The 6662-nt window shown below is 40.7% G+C and overlaps 1 pseudogene; it reads left to right on the top strand.

The window, feature by feature from the left end:
• Positions 1 to 1449: 1449 nt before the first annotated feature.
• On the top strand, positions 1450 to 4149 carry LOC123482346 (annotated as a pseudogene).
• The last annotated feature ends 2513 nt before the right edge of the window (positions 4150 to 6662 follow it).

Genomic DNA, 6662 nt, shown 5'->3' with positions numbered 1-6662 from the left:
TTCTTAAAATACTCTGACAGAGATAGTTCCCGCTCCCTGCTGGCCAATCAAAGTAGAGACTGAGCGTGGTTTAGACTTACTCAGCCAATCGTTGGCGCACAGGCTGGTCCCAGTCCCTTGGCGCTTCACTGTTGCCAGGCATAAGTTTGTTATCATCACAACCTGTAGAGTCATCACCCATAGACACTGTTCCCCTGTACCTACGTCATTGGACGGTTCACAGATCACAAAGAGGCAGTGTTCGTGTCTGTGAGAAATACAAGTCTTATCTCATCCTACCCCCTAACGTTCCTCACATGAATCACAGCTTGTTATGTGAAACAATTTATATCAGTACAGTACAAACCTTTTATGTTTAATCATTAATGCATTCTTTCTAAGCTAGTCATCACATCTAGATCCCCACACTACCTAAATCTAGCTCAGCAAACCATGGCAAAGTTTAATTGCAATTATAAACCCAGATTTTAGTCAGTAGCCTATGTCTATTGAAATAACAAGTCAATCTCGCAAATAGGCCATTTATTATGGTTTGTAGTCTTAACATCTGGCACATAATGAAGGCACAACTGCCAGAAAAGAGCCTAACATTCGTTTTTTGAAGTTCGTCCAAGTGTTTCTTGCACAGAAATTGAGATCATCTGTCCAACTTTCATCACTCAAACTCTCCTGTTGGATTTATCTATAGTTATGCACATGCACAAACAGGATTTATATACAATTATAAACTGGGTGGTTTGAGCCCTGAATGCTGATTAGTTGAAAGCCATGGTATATCCGACTGTGTACCATGGGAATCACTTTTTACTATTCTAATTACATTGTTAACCAGTTTATAATAGCAATAAGGCTCCACAGGGGTTTGTGGTATATGGCCAATATACCACGGCTAAGGGCTAAGAACAGCCCTTAGCCATGGTATATTGCTATATACCACACCTCCTAGGGCCTTATTGTTTAATCATAGCAGTAAAAACAAGTTAAATCGACATCCATTGATGGAAAATTATCTGGAGAGTTTAATAAGGGCGATTTATCTTTTCTCTTGCAACATATTCTTAAACTTGCAAGAATTATTATTTTGATGGAAAACCGAATTTTGCTTCTTAGCCTATGTCGTTAAAAATGAAGTAGATATTCCTCTTAATTCGCTCGATAACGTTATGGAAAAAGGGTTTCATTAATACATGTGGAAATTCCTCACTTGCGACAAATACTTTTGGGGGATAGTTTTCAGGCCTTGTGGGCTGGTTTTCAGAGTTTATTGGGCTATAATATTAACTTGACCTGGCAACACTGCTTCCCGGTGCTAGCAGTGTTGAAGTGGCATGAAAATAGTGTTTCTCAATTGCACGTAGGTTTCGCTATGACGCTAGTCACAATGTAGTGATCTATAAAATTATGTTGCCGTCGCATACAACTCATTGATTGAGTAAAATGTTGTCTGAAATGCGTTCTCGTTTTGGACTCTGTCAAGTCATCAGACAAGGTAAACTATTTCTTCCCCCTGTGATTATTCCCCACTTTATTTTCGATTGGAAACGTTCTGCCACTCCTCCCAGTCACTGCTGTGGATTAAAGAGAAGGCTCATAAGAAGAGAAATCAACACATCTATAGTTAGGGGGCCAGGAGTTTTTCCTGATCATGTGACCTGAGACACTGATACAGACATTGATGAACCTAGGCCTGTGGGTCTATCAAACAACAATGAAGAACCCATATAGTACATTGTCATCTGAGTGACAATAAGCAATATATTATATGTAACTAAGTAAGTGCTTAATCTTTTGTGTGTATGTAGCATGGTCTGAGCTGTCACCTCTACGAAACGTGAGTGTTGACTGTGCATTGGAAACCCCTCCACAGACGTGAGTGAGTAGGCCAGTACCTTGTAGTTGTCTGCTGCTGTAGTATATGGGTTCTTCATTGTTGTTTGATAGACCCACAGGCCTATGGTCATCGGTGCCTGTATCAGTGTCTCAGGTCACATGATCAGGAAAAACTCCTGGCCCCCTAAATATAGATGTGTTGATTTCTCTTCTTATGAGCCTTCTCTTTAATCCACAGCAGTGACAGGGAGGAGTGGCAGAATGTTCCGGGATGTGTTCAGACTGAGCACACCACCTGTAATACAGTCCTTGCTAAGATGTGTGATGGTGCATGTCTGGGTTCAGGAAGGGAACTGCACCTCTGGAGCTGTCCAAGCCTGTTGCCATGGTAACAGATCAGTTCACTTTACTCCTGATAAACTTGATACAATTGGAGCTGACCTGCTTTATTTCATATCCAAGGCTTACTCTGCTACATCAGTAGGCCAGCACACTGGAATAATTGTTTTTTGGTTAGAAAGCTTGACCAACTGTATTTAAAATCACATTTTCACCACCCCTCTCTCTCTGGCCCACCCATCTGATTCCTGCAGCCCTGTAGTCCAGATAAAACCCCAGGCAGGGGGGGTACTGTGTACAGGTCTACTATGTCTGTTACCACAACCCCTTTGGAACCCCTAGCCCCCTACAGTGTGTCCATCCCAGAGTCAGGTGAGGCTCAACCAGTTTTTCTTTGTACGAGTTGACTTGCTGTTACCATAATCTTATCCTCTAATGTTAACACTTCACCTAGTAACTAATCATGCCACCTTTCTTTCTCTCTCTCCCTCTTGTGCTTTCTTTATCTTCCTGTACAGAAAGGACAAGGCATACCAGGATTGTGGCGATCCGTGTGACCCTTACCATCCTGTTGGGTGTCTTGGTAATGGGCCTTGCGTTCATCTACAGGCACCATGAGAAAATTAAACAGTTCCTTCAACATCCACTATGGCTACCAGACCACTATCGTGAGGTACGTCTGTCCTGTGAAACACCTATTATTTAGTGTGAGACACCTATTAATGGGACTCCCCTGCTTAAATAAAATAAGTTGCCTTGTCCGAGCCAGAATGGCCCATAGGGCAGGAGCCAATCTCCTGTTTCTGTAGTGTGAGGCAACTTGATGTACAGTGCCTTGCAAAAGTATTCATCCCACTTGGCTTTTTTCCTATTTTGTTGCATTACAACCTGTCATTTAAATTGAAATAAGCAAACACGTTTGGTGTTCGCCAACAGCCATGTGGGAGCCTCCCCAAACATATGGAAGAAGGTACTCTGGTCAGATGAGATAAAAATTGAGCTTTTTGGCCATCAAGGAAAACACTGTCTGGCGCAAACCCAACACCTCTCATCACCCCGAGAACACCATCCCCACAGTGAAGCATGGTGGTGGCAGCATCATGCTGTGGGGATGTTTTTCATTGGCAGGGACTGGGAAACTGGTCAGAATTGAAGAAATGATGGATGGTGCTAAATATAGGGAAATTCTTGAGGGAAACCTGTTTGTCTTCCAGAGATTTGAGACTGAGACAGAGGTTTACCTTCCAGCACGACAATGACCCTAAGCATACTGCTAAATTAACACTCGAGTGGTTTAAGGGGAAACATTTAAATTTCTTGGAATGGCCTAGTCAAAGCCCAGACCTCAATCCAATTGAAAATCTGTGGTATGACTTAAAGATTGCTGTACACCAGCGGAACCCATCTAACTTGAAGGAGCTGAAGCAGTTTTGCCTTGAAGAATGGTCAAAAATCCCAGTGGCTAGATGTGCCAAGCTTATAGAGACATACCCCAAGAGACTTGCAGCTGTAATTGCTGCAAAAGGTGGCTCTACAAAGTATTGACTTTGGGGGGGTGAATAATTATGCACGCTCAAGTTTTCAGTTTTTTTGTCTTATTTCTTGTTTGTTTCACACACACACAAAAAAGTGCATCTTCAAAGTGGTAGGCATGTTGTGTAAATCAAATGATACAAACCCCCCCAAAATCCATTTTAATTCCAGGTTGTAAGGCAACAAAATAGGAAAAATGCCAAGGGGGGGTGAATACTTTCGCAAGCCACTGTACAAGTAGCCTACATCCCCAGGGCAAAATGCAACAACTTTCATGATTGGTTAATTTTCCAGTACCCATAAGGTTACTTCCCCCAGCAGGCCCTGTCCATCACAAGAACAACCAGTCCCTGTGAAGAACACCATGATCTCATCTCCATCGTCTTCTGTGAAGAGGACCAGTCTGACTGCTATCTGAGTCCTGAGTCTGACAGAGAACAGGACTAACTCACCTACTGAACTGGAGTCATCCTCTGGCACTTTTAGATCATTACAAATGATCCATTGACACTCACTGGCATTTTAGGTTAACTTGATAGCGTCAGGAGATTAACTGTGGTAGGCCTATCTGAGTGTTTACACTCCGATGCCCTTGCTTGCATCAGCTACAAACATTGTGTTTGATCAAAAGAAAACTATTTTACAAGAATATAGTAGACTTCTCTAGGCATGTTATAGTATGCTCTGCTGCAGAGGACAGAGAAAGATGCGTATGGCTCACTAATTAGACCTACCCAGTAATGATTAGTTGGAAAATAGTATGTGCTATTAGGTCGTCCAGCTTAAAATAGAACCACTGTTTTCATTTCTTTCTCTCCAAAAAGTCCATTGCCAAGTGTCCTTGGGCCAGGACTTTAATTTAGTCTTTTGTTTGTAAAATTTCTGCTGTTTAGTAATGGGATTACTATGTTCAACTGCGTATTACAAATATGTACATATCACACTATTTCTTCAGTTTTTTTACTGAACATATTAGAAAATAATTAGTAGCAAGGTTAAGGCACATAGTAATACTTCACACTAATCAATGAAATTACTGTTTGAGGTATACATGGTCAAAGTTGGCTCGGGCTATATTCAAAGTTGAAAACAAACATGGGTCTCAAGAACTTGTCCTATCTATGCTTGCACTTTATACTAAAATTGAACTCTGGCATTATACTGATTGAACTTTACTTTTTTTGACCATTCATTGTATTTCTTTCAATTCCTTTGTTACTTTACGCTAAAACTGTTCAAGTCAAGGTGAAATTGAAAAAAGTGTGTTACATTGACTTTTGTTTTTGACTGTAAAAATGAATATGCTGCGTTTATCTGAACGTGCAGAGGCTTTGACCCACAAATTATTTGATACTGGGTTTAAATAAATGAACACAGCCATTTCTCTTCCTGATTTTAGCATGAACAAGCAATGTAGACTAGAATAACTTCCAACCACATTCATCAACATACATACTCTTCCAAGAGGCAATTCAACATAATATGAAACATCCAAACTTTACATTTAAAATGTTTTTATTGAAGCAGATTACATTACCATTTATTCCACGTCTGTCATTAAATTTGAACAAAGGAAGTCAAAAGGAAGTCAATGATCAAGGACAGAGAACTACTACAAAACGCTTGACGAATCAGCACCCTGTAACACCTCCCCTTTCCCTTCATTTTCACAAATTGAAAGTGGTTATTTTGGGGGGTATAATAGGTGCACCTATATAACCCATTGAAACACTTCATAATGACCTTTCATCACTGGTCGTAGCTCACTCACATCCAGATCTACAGATTCATGTCATGAGCATTGGATGCTTAGCAGACCACATGAAAAAATTCAGATAAGTCAAAAGTAATCTGTGTTTACTACTCTTGGAAGTCAAGAACCAATCAATCATGCTCCATCTGTCAATTCTACTTAAAAATAATTTTTCATTAGGATTTCACACCCAGATTTCATTCTGTTCATTTTAGCTACTTTGGGGACTGATTTTTCTTTAGATCAACTTCCTCCAGCTAGATTGATTAATTTCAGCCTGTATCTGGTCAACTACTCACCACCAGACAAAAACATCCATCTCCAGCTACTGATCTCCAGTTTACAGACCGCGATCAGCCATATCCATCCACCTCTAGCTCAACACTGACCCATGCCAAATCCTTATATAATGCCTTCCAAATGTGTTCCCTTTCTAAAAAATACATAGCTAGCACAGCCCTGGTGCTTCAGATTGACCATATACAGGTAAAAGTCAGTAAATTAGAATATTTTGAAAAACTTGATTTATTTCAGTAATTGCATTCAAAAGGTGTAACTTGTACATTATATTTATTCATTGCACACAGACTGATGCATTCAAATGTTTATTTCATTTAATTTTGATGATTTGAAGTGGCAACAAATGAAAATCCAAAATTCCGTGTGTCACAAAATTAGAATATTACTTAAGGCTAATACAAAAAATGGATTTTTTAGAAATGTTGGCCAACTGAAAAGTATGAAAATGAAAAATATGAGCATGTACAATACTCAATACTTGGTTGGAGCTCCTTTTGCCTCAATTACTGCATTAATGCGGCGTGGCATGGAGTCGATGAGTTTCTGGCACTGCTCAGGTGTTATGAGAGCCCAGGTTGCTCTGATAGTGGCCTTCAACTCTTCTGCGTTGTTGGGTCTGGCATTCTGCATCTTCCTTTTCACAATACCCCACAGATTTTCTATGGGGCTAAGGTCAGGGAGTTGGCTGGCCAATTTAGAACAGAAATACCATGGTCCGTAAACCAGGCACGGGTAGATTTTGCGCTGTGTGCAGGCGCCAAGTCCTGTTGGAACCTGAAATCTCCATCTCCATAGAGCAGGTCAGCAGCAGGAAGCATGAAGTGCTCTAAAACTTGCTGGTAGACGGCTGCGTTGACCCTGGATCTCAGGAAACAGAGTGGACCGACACCAGCAGATGACATGGCAC

Source organism: Coregonus clupeaformis, chromosome 4 (assembly GCF_020615455.1).
Source record: "Coregonus clupeaformis isolate EN_2021a chromosome 4, ASM2061545v1, whole genome shotgun sequence".
In the NCBI taxonomy this organism is placed as follows: domain Eukaryota; kingdom Metazoa; phylum Chordata; class Actinopteri; order Salmoniformes; family Salmonidae; genus Coregonus; species Coregonus clupeaformis.
Note: the sequence above shows the minus strand (reverse complement) of the source record. Positions and strands in the feature narration are given on the sequence as shown.